General features: G+C 36.8%; 1 non-coding gene across 1 annotated transcript; it reads left to right on the forward strand.

Moving 5' to 3' along the window:
- The first annotated feature begins 6,604 nt into the window (after window positions 1-6,604).
- TRNAR-UCU (transfer RNA arginine (anticodon UCU)) lies at window positions 6,605-6,677 on the forward strand. Its single transcript has one exon. It is a non-coding gene; the product is annotated as a tRNA-Arg (tRNA).
- The last annotated feature ends 13,118 nt before the right edge of the window (window positions 6,678-19,795 follow it).

The raw sequence follows: 19,795 nt of genomic DNA on the forward strand, positions 1-19,795 counted from the left end.
GATATAGGACAATTTTTAAAAATATAAATTTGATGATTGGTATTAACTGGGTAAAATTTGTTCAGAGTTGTTTGGATAATTGTGCTTGAATCTAGAAAGACTAGATTATGTTGGAGATTTATTTCTCTTCTTTAATTTACAATTATTGCAATATAGAATGTTAAAAATCATGTCATGGTACACAAACATATTTAACACTAACTGGTAATATGGTGTAATTGTAATGTAAAGCCTTTCTTATGGTCTATTCAAACTATCCTTCTACATGAAACTGTTTCTCAAAACAGTCCTGGAGGAAAGGGATCCCAATTCATCTTTGTACACCCAGTACACAGCACAGTGCTAGGCATATATTTGGATCATTAAATATTCTAAGCTAGTAAGCATTAAATATAATTTACATCTTCAGAAACTTTAGAAGGAATGACTAATTACCATAGTGAACCCATTGACAGAACATATAAATTATTATTTCAGCTCAGAAATTGGGGTCCAAAATGATTAGTAGACTTGTCAAAGTTCAAAAACTGCATTCTTAACAAAATGAAGCTGGTGACTCAGCAACCAACTGGACTACTCAACTTTTTCTCTCCCTTCAAAGTCCTTGTAATTCAACATAGAACACTAAAACCAACACAAGGAGAATAAATGAACTCAAATGTAGGCTATATGGGGAAATAACACAGCTCTAGGTATACTATTAACAAGGAGACAAAACAAACAAAAATCAAAAATGCTCAGACATAGCAATAGAAGAAAGAAAATTACTTGAGGTTAATTAACATTTTACCAACTAAACTATTAAAAAAAATAGAGTGAGTTGAGTAAAAGAATAAAGAACCAACACTCAAGAACACATAAGAAAAGAAAGGAATATAGGGAAAAAGTGAGAGGAAAGAACTCACACTGCTTTCTGAGAAGCAAAAAAGTATTATGGAGCAAAATGTCAAGGCTAGTTTCATATCCCATGTAACTTACTGGAAATTCTCCTCCAGAGTTATGCAGCACTATACAGAGCATGGCATTCACCCAGAGATTCCAGACCTCTGAGATATGCTTTTGTACCCATGTCACATTTGTACATTGCTTGTCAAAATTCTTCCATAGGCTGGTGATGAATGAGAATCAAAGCTAAATATAAATAGCCATGTAATACTGCTCATTACATTAAAAAGGCATTTCAGCACAACATTCAAAACCAAAGGAAACTATGTTGGCAAAATTTTTAAAAAATGAACATCTGTAAAATAAGGAAATTTGGCTGCCTTGAAGAAAAATGGTAAAAATTAACTTTCTGTGAATTTCCATGGGACCAGGCTAAAAGAACTGTGTTCTTTGCGGATGCATTGCAAAATTAATTCCTTCATAAGCAGTCTTTAAATCCTCATTGAGAAAGAAATAAATTCCTAATTGTTGAAAAAGAGGAAATAAATGTGGGAAGTAGTAAGTTTGGGGGTAATTACTACTCTTTTATATTAAAAGATTTCAATATTATCCAGATGTTTGCACAGTTCCCCAGAGAAAACTGAAGGCAATTTCCTGCCAGGATGGAATAAATTATATGTTGTATATTTAACATTCATTCTGTCATTAAAAAAAAAAAAAATCCCATAAGTTTTCAATAACAATGAAACATTGTTAATTCTTGGAAGATAGGAAAAGCCACCTGGGGCCTTTTGTAGTTAATTTATTTCACACAGAAGACTCCATTCATGGCTTACCTGACTTCCCTGTAATGCCCTTTTGTGCCCCTTAGGGCAACTTTATCTTGATGGGACTTCCCCTCACCTAATCCAACCAGTCTACATGGACTGGGTAAAGTGTTGGATTCAGATGCTAACTGGAGCCCAACAGCAGAACACTTGGGTAAAATCAGAGGGAAAATGTAGGGACATACAAAGAGTGAAACTCATATTTCATCCCATGAAGCCCTATTCTTTAAAGAATTTTAGGAAGTAACTTTATTTTGCAAGCTCGTCTTCATTCTGGTATTAAAACACTGCTTCCAACAATGTATATGGAATAGATCTAAAGGCCAACACATGACCCTTTTTCCCTCCACACTTCATTAGACTTTCATAAGGTGATAATAAGAGGGGAGAGTGTCCCACATTTTGAGGCAGGGTCAGTTCTTCAAAAGCCCTATATGAGTAAGAATTAGAATTTGGATAAAAAGATGAAATTAAAGAAGCACGAGGGCTTCCCTGGTGGCACAGTGGTTGAGAATCTGCCTGCCAATGCAGGGGACATGGGTTCGAGCCCTGATCTGGGAAGATCCCACATGCCGCGGAGCAACTGGGCCCGTGAGCCACAACTACTGAGCCTGCGCGTCTGGAGCCTGTGCTCCGCAACAAGAGAGGCCGTGACGGTGAGAGGCCCGTGCACCGCGATGAAGAGTGGTACCCACTTGCCGCAACTAGAGAAAGCCCTCGCACAGAAATGAAGACACAACACAGTCAAAAATAAATAAATTAATTAAAAACAAAACAAAACAAAACTGCCTTGAGATATTAAGGCAGATTATTAAAAAAAAAAAAAAAAAAAAGAAGCACGAGCTACATATCCCTATAGAGAGGGCAAAATTCTCCCAGACTAATCACAGTTGTGATATATACGTTACATTTACACCAAACATTTCATGGCTTACTTGTTATAGTTTTAAACAATCTAGTCTCATAATTTATGTTATCTGATGTATATAATAATGTAATGAAATAGAAAAGATAATATTAAAACAAAGATAGTGTTAAGATCAATGTAAATATGTGGAGTCAGTCTCAGGAAAGTGAAGGGACTTGCCTAAGCTCAGCTACCACCTGGTCTGGGACCTGGCATAGAGGTGTGTTGACTATTTAAAGGTTCCATACACAGTGGTGTTTTCTGCAATTCTCTACACGGTGCCTTGAACATAGTAATATTTGACAAATATTTGTTGAAAGAGTGATGCAACTGGAGAGGCCTGGCTGATGTATGGAGAGTGGCCTTCTGTGAAGGGAGAACAGGTGGGTCAGGGTGGGTAGGGGCTTGTGGAGATGGGGGTGAAGGTAACAGTTATGAGCCATTTAACAACTGCATTTGTTAAGTTCTTACTATGAGTGAGGATTGGGTGTTTTTTGCTGCCTAACTAGTTATGATATTTAGTGCTTGTAAGAAATAAGTATGTTACCTTCATTTTAAAGATGAGGAAGTGGGTGGCTCTGAGACTCTAGGACAGATCTCTCCAACGTGAAGACCTAGGCTCTCTTTCCTGAGTCCTAGGGTTTCCCTCAAAGAGATTTGCTTAAGCAGAGTGATAGGAAGTAAATGGGAGAATAGAGTGAGAAAATTACTAGAAATGCCAACATGCTCAAGAGATCCACTCTCCATTGAGTGCAATTTCTGCACCCCTCCAACCCCCGCAGTTACTAGCATACTTCCCTCCTGTCTCCTGCTTTGAAATTTGATGGGGATGCAGAAAGTGCAAGAAAGACAAGAATAGAAGTGCACCCCATTCACAAATGGGGGAAAAGGAAGAAAGCTGAAAATGACTGAGTCTTTCCTTATGTTAATAACAAAGTGAGAGGGATTAAAGGAAAGATTTCTGGGGTTTTAGCTGCTATTTGTTCACTTGACAGCTGTAAATGCTTAACCTCAGTTTCTGTCACCTTTAAGACAAATGGAAATAATATCCTTCACATTCATAAATAATATAAATATGGTGTGACATTAGAAAAATTATTTATATTAATTACATTTTATTTTATTTTTTTATTTTTTAAATTTATTCATTTATTTATTTTTGGCTGTGTTGGGTCTTTGTTTCTGTGCGAGGGCTTTCTCTAGTTGTGGCAAGCGAGGGCCACTCTTCATCGCGGTGCGCGGGCCTCTCACTATCATGGCCTCTCTTGTTGTGGAGCACAGGCTCCAGACGCGCAGGCTCAGTAGTTGTGGCTCACGGGCCTAGCTGCTCCGTGGCATGTGGGATCCTCCCAGACCAGGGCTCGAACCCGTGTCCCCTGCATTGGCAGGCAGATTCTCAACCACTGTGCCACCAGGGAAGCCCAATGACATTTTAAGAAATAATATTTCATGATTACACAAAATAAGCTCAGTGCCTTCAGATATGTAAACAACTGTACATGAAGTTGAAAAAAATGGAGTAAATGATGTGTAGAGCCAACTGAAGTCATAAAAGTATGAAATGTTTTAATCTATATTTGTGCTATCCTGTAAATTCTGGAAGGAGGGTTGCTCCTAGAAAACAAAAAAAAAGCAAAACCAAAATATTCAGGGAGTTGCCTGATCTTGACCCACTTCACAAAATAGTACCTTCTAAATATAGTGCGTTGAAGTTATACATTTTACAGATTGAATAAAATTGTAGAATGGCTCCACCAGCATTTGACCCAACAAACCTAATTTCTCATGGAGTTTGCATTTAATCCCTTCCAATCCCTCCCATTCTGCCTCTGGATGCTCACCTGCCTCTTCCTGTGATTCAGGGGGTATAGTGTTGCCATGCAGCACAGGCAAATGGGGACCAAAATTCAGGGAATCTGACATGAGTAAAATGTGATGCCATATCAGAACAAACCCAATTGCAATATTGTTGAAATGTGAAGATACTTTTTACATCTTTATGGAATCAAGCAATACACAGCATGGTACTAGTTTTTATTACTTCTTATTTCTGAATCCCAAGATCTGAAACCATCAGTGCAATGTTAATTTATATGCTAACTTTAAAACAGACCAATATTGATATTTATAGATTTAAAAAATTATTTTCTAAGAAACAATTCAATCAGAGGAGGAGGTATTAACATTTTATTCATTATTTCAGTGCTTTTTGCAGAAATATATGGTAGACTTGGTACTCTACGTTTGCTGTGTAGATTACAAAGCTAATTAACATTTTTACATAATCATATATTGTATCAATGAATTTTAGTTACTCATTTATTCTATGGCTTCACTAAAATCAAAAGATATATATGAATGATTAAAGATATATAAAAATTATATCTTTAATTTAATTTTAATGTATTGAAAAAGGAAGTACATTGTAGGACCTAAATTTATACTGTCACTTAAGCATCTATTTGTTATGTAAAACTACCTACTCACTGTCCATGATGCCATAAAATCCCTGGGATGTTACTCATGTTAGGCATTGGATGTTGGTTTCATGTGACCAAATACTTTACAGAATGGAAACTCATATGTAGTTTCCTTGGTAGCCATTCTAATAGATTTCATTATTACTCATTCTGGCACTGTGTGGCTATAATAAGTAATTCCATGGGAATCTTAATGTAATGCAGTAGCGATTAAAGTCCACTAAGCAAAAAAACATTCTGGCTGTGTCAGGATACAGAGGTTAGTTGTCCACCACGGGCTTAAAAAAAAAGTGTGACGTAAAAATGCAGAGAAAGCACGTGTGTAGAAGGACTTAATAAGACAAAAGGGACAGGTTTATCTTAAATCTCTTTTCAGAGTTTTGATTACTTGATTTCCACATAGAAAATACTAGTGATAACAGCTACCATTTATTGACCACTTATGTGTCTAAGTGTTGTACATAATTATCTTATTGGATTTTAGGAAAAACCCTGAGACAAAGGTATTATAGCGATTATTTTACAGACAGGGAAATGATGCCCAGAGAAGTTAATCAGTTTGTCCACAATCCCATCCTTAGTGAGAGGCAGAGCTGACATTCAAAAACCAGGCTTTCTGAATCCGAAGTCTTCCTCTGTCCCAAGCAGCTATACTTCTATGAAGACCATGATTTCCTTGTACATGTATAGTCCTCATTCAGAAAACCTTATGCTTCTAAATATGTTGGGGACATTTCTTCATGACTTTTGAACACTGGGTGGTAGAAAAATATGATTGCTCTGATTCAAAGATAGTTAGAAGCACACAGGCCATTAGCCTTGAAAATAAGATCTTTTCCAATCAGGCAGAGAAAGAGCCCATCTCAGGAGTGTGATTTCCGAAGAACAAAAAGACCCTATGTCAAAAGAAATAGACATGTCTATCAAAGCTGAACAATCACCCTACTGCATTTCTTCACTTTCTACAGAAAATTTGGCAGGGTTTTGGGGGAGAAGGGGCGAGGAGAGTAAGCTGGAGATTGAGGATTGAGGAGGTGGAGAGTTGGAGAGATGGGACGAAATTCAAGACTTTAAGCTTCATGTATTACTTCTGAATCATTTGAGAAAATGAACCATGTTTTATTCTACTTCTCTAGCCTCTAACCCAGTGCCTAGCATGTTGCTCTTATCCCATTATTTTTTGCTGAGTTGAATAAGAGAGATTTTCAGATCTTTTTATCAGAAAAGATTTAGGAAGAGAAAAAAAAGACAATCTGAAAATCCTAGTGCTTGTGTTAGGGGTAAGAGTCAGCCAGTAGGACTTTCAGGTTAGGGGGAGAATAAAAAGAGAGTGGAAGTATAGGATACAAAAAGCAGAATAATAAAGTAATAGTATAATACAGAGCAAGAATTTGGAGTCAGGTAGAATCTATCTCTTCCTCTGATGACCAGATAACCATGGAACCTTGTATAAATTATTTAATCTAGGTCTCATTTTCTCATCTCTAAAGTGGGAACTGAGGACTTCCCTGGTGGTCCAGAGGTTAAGACTCTGTGCTTCTACTGCAGGGGGCACAGGTTCGATCCCTGTTCGGGGAACTAAGATCCTGCATGTCTTGTAGCGTGGCTGAAAAGTAAAAAAAAAAAAAAAAAAAAAGAAGTGGGAACTGATAATTCGTTCCATCCACGCATCCATGCATGCATTCATGCTTTCATGCAGTTATTTAGAGGGCAGTTATAGGAATAAGATAATGCATGTAAAATATATAGTACACTACCTGAAACATAGAAAGCACTTAAAAATAATACCTAGTTTTTAACCATAATCCTCACTACATCTCTATGATATAGGTATTATATCCATTTTAACAAATTAAATAATGCTTATAGAGAATGATTACCTTTCACAGACTGGCCTTGTAGTCTGCTGAGCTGTGGGTTATCATACCCATTCATTCATGTAGGTTTAGTTAGCCCTGGGGTAGAAGTTACTGACAAAAAATTTCAAACTTAGAAATAAACATATTCAAACTTCTATTTTCTGATTCTTGTATGTTTTATTGCATGGCTATAAATTCTTTCCTTGCATTTCCCTAGCCAGGTAGAAAGAGGCTTAGACATTGGCAAGAAACTGGCTCATTACCAGCCCCACGGTATATGAATTTCTCTTCTTGCTTGCCAAGGCATTGGTTGATCATTTGCTTTATTTGAGGTAGTTTAATTTTTCATTATGACAGGTTTTCATCTCCAATTTTTTATTTAGAGCATGGTTCTCAAAACTTTTTCATTCCATAATCCCTTTGAGGGTTTCCACAACCCTGAAACATACCTTGAACCACTTTGCTATCGAAATAAAAGTGTGTAAGAATAATTCAGCTGTTGGGAGGAGAAGCAGGTGACGTTTTTACTTTTCTGGACACTGAAGAAGGGAGGGAAGCACTCAGGGGAAGGTGGGAAGGGATTGGAATGTAGGATGGGCAGGAAATCAGGCCTTATGATTCCAAGTAAGAGAAGGAAGGGGTGATGCAGAGGAAGAGGTTTTGCTGCAAATCTAAAGCTGCCCTTGCTGAACAGATGTTAGGAATGCTGCAGCTCTGGTCCTGTGACTCCCTCGGAATATCCCTGGGGAAAGACGACATCCGCTCTGAAAAATACTGATTTTAAACAAGCAGCTCTTTCTGCCTTTGTCCGCATTCCCTGCCTTCCATTCAAAACCTCCGCCTCCCCGCAACTCTCCCTTCTCTCCTCCCCTCTCTGGCCTTCCCCGGCCCTGGTCCTCACTCACCCACTCCTACTTGGAGAAATCCAGTGATTCAATCTATTCCGTCTATTTTTCTTCGGTTTTTCAAGTGGTCTCACTGAGAGCCGCATAGCCTCCTACAGCTAACTTTGCCCTCCGACACAGAAAAGCCTCCATTACCAACTCAGCTTCCGTCTTTCATACTGAGTATAGATGAATACTGCTGGGGTTTTTGTCTTTTATTGGTGTGCAAAATTTAGCTCGCAGCAAATCTGAGCTGGCCTTCTCAAAAGAGAAAGTAAAAACTTGCTCTCTTTATTGGTACCTGGCTTTCCCGAATTGATCTAGTTGCAGCCGTTTTTCTAACTTCCTCCTTCAGTTTCAGTGAAAATAAACTACTTCCTGACCTCAGTGCCTGGCCGTAGAGTAATGCTATCCTGAGTGAGTAGCTTTAAGAGGAAGTGAACTTTCAGCACTGTTTGCGTATTGGGTAACGTGTGTTTTTTTTCTTTGGGCTGAAGAACTTAATTGACTTTTAAGGGCATCAGGCTCATGTTTTGCCCCCATATAAAGATTGTGAGTCGTCACTGAAGGTTCAACTGCCACCAAGACTAAGCACGTTTATGGCTGGCCCCCTGCCACTTGTTCATTCCAGTATGCTCCCTGATGTCTGGTTCTCATCTGGTCCTTCCTAAGGCCATTTGCTTTGCGATCTATCACTGAGATTTCTGTCATTGCTTACTCGATGGTTTCCTCCTCTAGCTGCTGCTACAAGCTCATGCTCAGTGATGTACCTTATGCTACATCATGACGAATCAACATTACTTCCACTTTACTGTCTTTTTATGTCTTTATACAATTTGAAATTGTTTTTCCTGCTCATTTCAAAACTCTCTGTGGATTTGCCACACACTCCATTTCTATCTACTTATATTGACTGCTTAAATTTTGTCATTTTCTATACCATCTTTTTCCTCTCTCCTTGAGAGTAAAGCTTACTCTGTCTCTGGGTCTTCCATCTAGGTTGTCTATCCACCTTTTCCCTACTGGAAACAAGATCAAAGCTATTTTTTCTTCTTCAAACTTAACTTTTATCTTTCTTGGACAAAAGGAAGGTACGATGTGAGAAACTTATTTTTTGCTCAACAGGTACTCTTTTTTTATTCCTCTTCCTTTCTCTTTTCTGTCTCTTTTTCTCTTCCTTCTTCCTTCAAAATAATTCCTTCTAGCAATTTCCATCCTTATATGTGCACATTAATCTTACAATGTAATCTAACACCTAAACATAGTTCATCTTATGTTATTTTAAAATCTAAGTTTTTAGCAACGAACACTAAGAAATTCAGTATCAGGTGCCTAAATACAAAATTCTAAATCATCATTAAAAAATAAGAACACAATTTGCCATCTAACAAATTATTTCCACTCATTTTCCAGTCACTGAGTTATCCTTAAAAATATCAATATGCCAAGATTCTAGATGACTTGTTTGGCATAAACTATTCACCTGGGTGAATGGATGATATGTTCTCTAAAATATCAAACCAATACATTATTAAGTGTACCCAGAGGTTCTTTAACGGATTGGCATAGGTATATAGAATATACAAATCACTCACTTCCCTCTTTACTCCTGAGATGATGCAGATTCTTGCTTCTACCCTTACAAGATCGCACTAAATGTGACGCTTACAATTTCGCCACAAAGGCTTTTCCTGCCAAGGGCAACTTGTGGGTACTTACTGATGTCCCCATGACATCTGAAGTGACAGCAGAAACAGTAGAGGTTGAATACGCTAGTAAATATTTTTTGGATTGAACTTGTTTGCATTTCCCCATGATAACAGGCTTTAAATTACAGAAAACAAAAAAAGAAAAAGCTCTAAATTTCTTCTACAGGGGTTACCAACCTCTCTAACAGGTTTTCTTTTTTTGTTGTTCTGAACTCCCTTTATTGTGGCCTTAATCATTTCTAAAGCAATGATCACCTTTGGAGAAGAAACTTGGGAAGAGCTGGGGCGTGAAGTCAGATTGAGGTGACAACCCTTTATCTGTATCTGCAGGAATGACTTCACCTCTCTGGCCTCATTTCTCATAAGTAAAATGAGAATAACAGTTCCTAACTTTCCATCAGAGTTATGGGATTGATGATAACATGAAAACACGCAACAGTGTTTGGGAAATGAAAGGTATGAATCACATATTATGTTAGTTCATTAAGTTGGACTATTTGTTTCGTCCATGAACTGATACCTACGTCAACTTTTTAGAGTTAGGCCCAGGCAAATGGAGTACCACATCCTTGATGTGATTTCTGGAATCCTGGAAAGGTCCAGAAATGCTCAGAAATCACTTTCTGACATACTGGCCTGATGTCTCTATTTTCACCTTCCATGTGTTCTTTCTTTACCTTTAAGTTCAATTCATTGTTAAAATGTAAACACCATTAGGAGGATGAATACTTTGTTTTATCAACGATTACCCTTTGATGTGAATGGATTTATCAGAGACTTTACTATTCATGGGATTTGATTAGAACAAAGTAAAGAGAAAGAGAAGTTTAAGGTGCTGGGATTCTGGGGCCTGAGGGGTTAAGAAAGAGTTGATGGAGGTGGATTAAAGGAGCAATGCCTTCCGGGATACAGGGATAAAATGTTCCTCCAAGGTGTCTTCTTCTCACTTGTGGCCACTGAATCAAGACATCAGCCTCCCCTTGCCCATCAGAATCACCTCAGTAGTTTTCACAAAATACCAACACAGGCCCCACAGCTCAGAGATTAGGATTTAATTGGTTTAATTTAATTGGTTAGGGAGGGGATCTTCAGTGTTTAAAAGCCTTTAGGCAGGACAGGATTCAGATGTAGAGAATGGACTTGAGGACATGGGGAGGGGAAGGGTAAGCTGGGATGAAGTGAGAGAGCGGCATGGACATATATACACTACCAAATGTAAAATAGATAGCTAGTGAGAAGCAGCTGCATAGCACAGGGAGATCAGCTCAGTGCTTTGTGACCACCTAGAGGGGTGGGATAGGGAGGATGGGAGGGAGACACAAGAGGGAGGGGATATGGAGATATATGTATAGTATAGCTGATTCACTTTGTTATACAGCAGAAACTAACACAACATTGTAAAGCAATTATACTCCAATGAAGATGTTAACAAAATAAATAAATAAATAAATAAATAAATAATAATAAAAGCCCCTTAGGCAATTCAAATATTTTGTAGAATTGAAAACCATGGAATTAGAAGAAATAGAGGCACAGGAAACATTTCTACCTAGTTCCCCCTAATCTACCCACAGGTTCTGTTTGAATTAAACCACTGAAAACCTAGTCTCTTAAAAAAAGATTTATTTCTTATTGGTTTAATTATTTTTAAGACATGCTTTAAGAAAAAGTGAATCCACGATATTTATTGCGTCAGTTGCCACATTTTGTTGAAGGACATAAAGTTTTAATAATAACTAAACGATTCTAGGATCAGCTCAGCAATCACCATTGTAAGGTAGAGACTTCTGTATTGCTATTATTCTTAGAGTTCTTGCATTTCATAAACAAGCTTCTTGCTTTTCTCTTCATATCCCAAAGGAAGAGAATCATGTTAGGATTTTCAAGAAATACCCCAAAATAACTCATTCAGGTAATAACTGTTGTTTATTGCTTTATAATATATAATGCAGCTTTTTATATATCCTAATGACTGGGTAGATTTATTATTATCACCGCCATCATTCCTATCCACAGGTGATAGACAAGGGGTCAGAGATTCTGACTTCCTCAAGTAGCATGGCGATTTAAATGCAAAACTAGAACTTGACCCACAGTTTTGATGTTAAAATTTGCATCCTTTCTACAAATTCATTATTTTGAATTTCATTCTGTGTTTCTAGATGTTTAACTGTACCTTGGTAATTTGGGGGGGGCTTTGACTATTTTCTCTCTACTACCAAGGGATACAAGGATTATAACACACAGAAAATCTCAGAGCTGAATGTTGTTTTTCCTTTCTCTTTCATTTTAGAATACCAGAAATCAGAGTGTGCTAACAAAAGGGTGACCCTAACTCCTGGTTCAACCATTGATGGTTTTTGTTTATGCTTTTGTCCTGGAGTAATTACTAATAACATTCCCTTCAGTCTCCAAAGGGTCCCAATTAGGATAATAAATTATATAGTCAACCTACCTAATGAGTATGTATCAAGCTTCTGATCTTTATTTTGTGGAAATAAGTTATTTATTTGGTTGGGTTTTCTTTCCATCAACAGTTTTCATAGTTCCTTTATTCCACCATGTTTTGCTTAGAGCTTCACTGAGATTTGAATATATAGAGCATATGGAATAAAGGTGGTGACAATAATAATAGTAATTTACATTTACTAATCATTGATTTATCTAAGCACCAAGTTATATACTTTACATCCATTACCTCATTTAATACTTATAAAACCTTGTGAAATGGGTACTAGTGTTGTCCTTATTTAACAGATAAGGAAACAAAAGTATAGAGATTCTAAAGAACTTGCCCTGGGCTCAGGGCGAGAGCCAGGACTTTAGGTCTCATCAAACTTCAAAGTCTAAGCTCCAAATCAATACAATAAAATCCATGGCCCTCTCCTCTTACCCATTCTACAAGAACCAGCTTCTTACACAACCACAGAACAATAGTTCTTGTCCCCAATTATTTGCCAGATGAAGTAGGACATAAAGGAACGTGAGAAAAGGAAAACATTATATTCAATGTGCTGCTGGAAACTTCAAATCTCTTTATACATTTGAGTCTATAGCAGCAGGGATATCTGTAGAGAATATTAAAAAATTTAGCTTAAAATCTTAACCACTGCTCTCTCGTAGACTAAGTATCCAGAAGATTGATGTCTTACTCTTCATCCATATGATTTAAAATAGCCTGAACCATTTAAAGTCAGGAACTTGGCCAGCAATTTTATAGCTTATAACTTTCGAGTTAATTGAAGCTAGACCTACCTTTGATTATTCACATGGATCTACTATAAGGTAGGGACCAAATTTAGCCAAATATTTGTCACAAGGTTGAAACATTGTAGGTATACAAATATATAGCAGAGAGATGGGATTTTCATTAAACTATTTGCTCTTCGGCAGAAGTGCTGGAAAATGGTGGAAGTTTGAACATTGGAAGTGGAGTGTGGGAACCTCTGAAATTCTATCTCAGAAGTACTCCCACCTGAAAAAGAAAATCAAAATAGTATGACCAAAATGACATAGTAAATCCAAGAGTAATTTACTGCTCTGATGGACTGATGGACTGATGGACTCTTATCTTGTATTAGGAATTTAGGAATTGCTGAATGTGAACTCCTGCCCTCCGGGAGGCCGGAGTAGTAGTGGTTATGAAAGAAACGTGCTGTTGACCATTTTGCAAAGTTTGAGGCAATATTTTTGGGGAGGAAGTTGGGAAAACTTTCTGAATGTTTAGAGTTGAACAGCGGTTGCAAAGATGAAGGGCGTTCGCTTTGTGGTATAAAAGAATGTGGCTGTATTTGGGAATAATGGGCCATTAGTGTGTCAGTGGTCAAAGGAAGGTGGCTTTTGGGGCTGTGCAGGGGGCCAGGCTAATGGTGGCAGTGTAGAGGATGGTGAGCATGAAGGGAGCAGTCTCAATAGTAAAAGTATTTGAGGCCAGCAATGAACACTAAGTACTAAAGTGGGGAATGGTTGTGACAAGATCCGTATGGTGAACATGAAACGTTCCTGTTGTAGGTGCTAAAGATTCTGAAGAGTTTGGAAAACAAACCAAAGGCATTACTTGAGCAGACCTAGATCAAGAGACTTTTTCTAGAGGATGCTGTAGAGGGAGAATATAGAAGAAAGATGAATATGGAAGTGCCTGATACTGGGGACAAAGCAGAGCTATAAACTTTATATAATTTAGCACAAATCTAATTCTTCTTTTTACAGAGGTGAAATAGAAAGCAGATTTTCTTCCATTCAGCCAAACCAAACACTAATAAAATTGGCCAGCATGAATGCAGAAATAAATCATCCCAAACATGATTAATGTGAACATGGAACAGAGTTTCTGAAAGCAGGTACAAAGTATATTTTTCCCCACCATCATATAAACTCTATAACATTTCCATAATTTGAGATTTCAAGAGTAAGGAAACAAACAGCTGTAAATGTTGACTTCTCAGAAGAGCAGTTATTATAGATATATTTGGCCAGAAAACATTTTTTTAAAGATTAGTTAAAAGTGAAAAAGAGCAATTTTTGAATTTTGGGTTGTTTTTAAAATTTTTTAATTGAGATTAATTTTTAGAGCATTTTAAGGCTCACAGTAAAATTGAGGAGAATGTACAGAGATTTCTCACATAACCCCTATTCTCCACCATTGTCACATCACCCACCAGAGTGGTACATTTATTACAATTGATGAACCTACACTGATACATCATTATCACACAAAGTCCATAGATTGTGTTAAAGTTCACTCTTGGTATTGTACATTCCATGTGTTTGGACAAATGTATAATGACAGGTATCCACCATTATAGCATCAAACAGACTAGTTTCACTACCCTAAAAATCCCCTGTTCTCCACCTATTCATTCTTCTCCCCCACTCTCAACCCTTGGTGACACTGATCCTTTTATTATCTCCATAATTTTTCCTTTTCCAGAATGTCATGTAATTGGAAACATACAGTGTATAGTCTCTTTGGATTGACTTCTTTCACTTAGCAATATGCATTTATATTTCTGCCTTGTCTATTCATGGCTTGATAGCTCATTTCTTTTTTTTTTTTTAAAGGAATTCCTTTATTTTTATTATTTATTTATTTATTTATTTATTTATTTATTTATGGCTGTGTTGGGTCTTCGTTTCTGTGCGAGGGCTTTCTCTAGTTGCGGCAAGCGGGGGCCACTCCTCATCACGGTGCGCGGGCCTCTCACTATCGCGGCCTCTCCTGTTGCGGAGCACAAGCTCCAGAAGCGCAGGCTCAGTAGTTGTGGCTCACGGGCCCAGTTGCTCCGCGGCATGTGGGATCCTCCCAGACCAGGGCTCGAACCCGCGTCCCCGGCACCGGCAGGCAGACTCTCAACCACTGCACCACCAGGGAAGCCCTAGCCCATTTCTTTTGAGCACTGAATAATATTCCATTTTCTGCATGTACACAGTTTATCTACGATGAAGGACATTGTGGTTGCCTCCAAATTTTAACAATTATGAATAAAGCTGCTATAAATATCTGTGTGCAAGTGTTTGTGTGAACATGTTTCCAACTTCTTTCAGTAAATAACCAGGAGCATGATTGCTGGATCACATGGGAAGAGTATGTTTAGTTTATAAGAAACTGCTAAACTATCTTCCAAAGTGGCTGTATCATTTTGCATTCCCACCAGCAATTAATAAGTGTTCCTGTTACCCCACACTCTCACCAGCACTTGATGTTGTCAGTGTTCTGGATTTTGGCAATTCTAATAGGTGTATAGTAGTATCTTGTTGTTTTAATTTGCATTTCCCTGATGACATACGATGTGGAGCATTTTTTCATGTGCTTATTTGCCATTTGTACATCTTATTTGGTAAGGGGTCTGTTAAAGTCTTTGGCTCTTTTTTTTTTTTTTTTTTTAATTTCAGGGAATTCTGCAGTGGGGAGACCTTGCAGGGATTTACACTCTTCTGGAGTAGGCTTTAAAGAACAGCTGAGGAATATAGGATTATGAAAGGCCAGCTTTCTCAGCTTGGGTCAGACAACACTGAGACAAAGCTTACCCTTCAGGGTTCCCCTGTCGATCAGGCATGCAGAATGCTTGGCCTCCTCCCTGTGCCTCTCCTGTCCCCCCATCCTTTCTGATATCCCCTGGAAGTATATACATCTCTTCCACATAAATTCTTGTTGGGCTCTGCTTCTGGTGTGCCTGACTTAAGATAGTGTGTTACCTGCTTTATTATCCTTTATATTTTAGCTGTGAATACAGAAGACATGATGCTTTAGCTCAAAGGACTTACTCTCTAGTGATGGAATAGCATGCCCATGTAAGTCAGGGGTGCGTGGAAGCATGTGCTTGTAAATAATGCCCTTAAACTCTGTAGGTGATCCGCTAATTGCCTACATATAGGCCAAGTTTTAGTTATAGGTATGAACTACATTGTATCTTTAACTCCAGGTTACTGATTTTCTCATCTATAAAATGGGGGGGGGGGTATTTATGAAGTCTAAATAAGTTAATAAAATTACTTAGAGCTTAGTCTGTGCTTAACACATAGTAATCATTCATTAGCACTTGCTAATTTCTTGGGAATTAATTGTATGCGAGCTAAAATGAACAACTTTAAATTAAATCAAACTAAAATGGATTCAAATTATGGCAGCTTACCATTTTATTAAAGTCTGACTTTGAGTAAGTACTTACATTTTCTAAATGCCTTAGTTACCACTGTCTGTAGCGTGAAAATCCTCAAATCAGAGAAACTCAGTTTGAAACAGACCAATGAGTAGAATTATAAGTAGCAGATTTGTAACAAAATATAAATTAATTTTGTTTAAAGATTGAGGTCTTGAAATGAATGATCCACAAAATTTAGTAATTATTAGTGGTAAATCTCAATGTATAGTTTATAGTACCACTTGATAAATTTGAGAGCTACTAGTTAGATATTAGATGCATTGAATTTACCTTTTGTTGTGTTTCTGTCTTAGGGCAATTGGTTAGCTTTATTAACAAAGACAGTAATGAGACTAAGTTTACCCATTTGATCTCAGTGTGGGCCAGTAAGCTTTTCTTTGTTTCTTGATCACAGACTGAACTTCTAATCCTTGCCAGTCATTATGTGGATTTATAATGCTCAAAATGAGAGTGCTGATGAAATTGGTCAGTATGAACACAGCAGTGCAAATTCCACAAGGCCATTTATATGTGTGTGTGTGCACATGTATTGATATACATGTGTATGTATAATATAGTACATCAAAGTATATCCAAAGTATCCAAGAAGGATTAGGTAAGAATGAGAGTGTTAGCATAGTTATGAAATTCACTATAAATTCATGACAATGACTGAGGAAGATACTAAACGTGCAAGTATAGCTTTATGTGAGAAGATTCATTTTCTGAAAAAAAGAATGGTATGATTTTTGCTTCATTTCCCTGGGCCTTGGTTCTACATTTATAAAAGAAGAATAATGGTACCTTTTCCTCATATATTAAATCACGTTATTTGTTTAAGGAGAAATGAGGAGAAAATCTTTTGGTTTCTTTAGAGGAAAGGCACAATATTCAGTTAAGTGGGTCTATTAGTTTTATGATTTTCTTCTGAAAACCCTTAAATATACATTAACCAAAGAATAAGGAAAGTACATTTTGCCCTGAGATAGCAAATCACAAAGATAATCAAAGTTGATTTGAGAGTTCCCAAACATAGCTAAAAAAACAACCCATGTTAACTCCTTGGTGCCTAAATAGGTTGGGACTAGAATAACTCAAAGGAGCATTCTAGCTGCAAATTTTCTTCTATGATTCTGTGAAGAAATACATTTTACACATACATGGAGTGTGTGTGATTTCACACATACATGGAGTGTGTGTGATTTCACACATACATGGAGTGCATGTCTCAAGTAGCACTGATTAAGCCTGTCTTCTATAAATGATTCCATTTCTCCTACCTTTTTCCTTCTAATTCAATTAGGTCTTTTTTTTTTCATTTTTAATGATGTATTGTTTTTTTACTTTTATAAGCAATACATGTTCATTGCAGACAACTAGAAATACATAAAGCATAAAATAAAAAATAACAATCACCCATAATCACCACCCCCAGAGATAACCACCGTTAGCATGTTGATGCATTTCTTCCCAGTGTCTACATATTTTTTTTGTAATTGAAGTATAATTGACCTACAATACTATGTTAGTTCCAGGTGCACGACATAGTGATTCAATATTTCTATACATTACAAAATGATCATCATGATAAGTCTAGTTACCATCTGTCACCATACAAAGATATTACAATATAATTGACTATATTCCCCATGCTGTATATTTCATCCCTGTGACTCATTTATTTTGTAACTGGAGGTTTGTATCTCTTAATTAAATTAGTTCTTGATCTTCGTTGTTGGCCTCCTCTATGTGTTCTTTCATATAGGATTTATAACTTTTCCTATGTTCTGAAACCATATCAAACCAAACTGGTCCATTTGCTAGTAACTTGGAGATTATTTTTAGAAATATTCTACACAGCTTTTTCTAGTATATTTCTTGAGTGCTTAACATTACTTGTCAGGGAGTACCAATACTATGGGAAACATAAAGTTTTATTGTCCTAAATGCAATCAGTAAGGACAAGATCATAAACAATTAGAGAACAGGTTTATTGGTCTTTTGAACTTTCAAAAGTTATGGGACACAAGACAGACTGGGAAAAATGATCAGAGAATTTGGAAAAATCAAACACTGGTTGATGTTGCTCTTGGTCAGGTCAAGAAGCCCCAAATGGAGCAAATATGTCAGGTGAAGTAAAAGGATTTACAGGTCACATGCTGCAGAATTCCTCTTGCACTTTTCCTCACCATATAAGTAAATAACACTGTCATTAATGATGAAATCTCATACGAGAATATTCAGCTGAATCTCACTTCAAAACAGCTGCCATTTTCAGACAGGCAGTTGCTCTCATGTTGGATGTGACTGCACCTCTGAGAGAGACCATTTTGAAAGACAAAACTAGTGGCTTCCTCCATTGCTCACTTATTTTCTAAAATCAAGTGTAGAGCTAGAGCAGAAACAAGTTGACCCATGTAGCATTGCCAGTGCTCTTGACAGTATTGTGAAGGATGGGAAACTCTTCAGCAGAATGCAGAAAGAAAAAATTGGGGCGGGGGGTGTTCTTATTTCTATTATCTTTATTTTTTTCTAGATTGAAGGGTTTTTTTTGAATTTTAATTTAGAGATAGAAACATACTTTCTTAGTTTAGTGGTATTTCACTGGACACAGCAGCAACCACAATTGTCAAGTAGCTGGAAGAAATGGTTTCTCAAATAGAAGGGAATGTTATTAATTCCCAACATAGAAGTGTGGTAAATTCAATGGAATTAGTTTGTAAATTTGACTTGGTAATGAACCACTAAGGCAAAAAAAAAAGTGCCAGAAATTTCCCTTAAATCAATAGCTAATATTGGATACTTGAAACGCCATGACACTTTCACAGAACACTTTAAGTAGATAATGGAAATAATATTAGTCAATTATATCATAGGACTTGACAAAGAGAGCCACAGCTATTGTCTTGAAAATATGGACGTAGAATATAAATCCAGGGGAAAAAATCCTTAAAGAACTTGGAAATAATGACCTTTTGTGTTTTGTCTGAAGAACTTAAATTTCAAGGGGGAAAAATCCATGAATCCCCATTTATAGCCCATATTTTCCCAATCCAAATTCTATTTCTTATCTGGAGTACCCAGTAACTAGGAAAGGTGAATCTCACTTTCATAATGAGAAAAAAAAATAGAGGTAAGTTTAGACTGGAAAAGAGCCAATAGAAAAAGAAATAGTCAAGAGAGGCATTTGTAACTTTAAGCCAATTGGACTTCATAGAGAAGAGAGCTACAAGAGTGGGGGAAAAGTCTACCAATGGCTATTTTAGGATACTTAGTATTTGACCCTACACAATATAATGATGATCAAGATCATTTTTAGTGAAACAAAAATGGTATACTATAAACTTACACATAAAATTACACCTAGAAATATAATTGAAGTTTGTGGTATGAAAATTAAATAACTTATAGACTGTAATCTATTATAGCTAGAAAACTAAGATTTTATATATATATATATATATATATATATATATATGTCTTATGATATATGTCATGTATATATTACTTCTACACTTTTAATCAATTAATGGTCCAATTCCCCCACCCTCCACCTATTTTCCTTCTTTATTACCCATTACCAGAGGAAATTTAACATCATCA

Source organism: Balaenoptera ricei, chromosome 5, assembly GCF_028023285.1.
Source record: "Balaenoptera ricei isolate mBalRic1 chromosome 5, mBalRic1.hap2, whole genome shotgun sequence".
In the NCBI taxonomy this organism is placed as follows: Eukaryota; Metazoa; Chordata; class Mammalia; order Artiodactyla; family Balaenopteridae; genus Balaenoptera; species Balaenoptera ricei.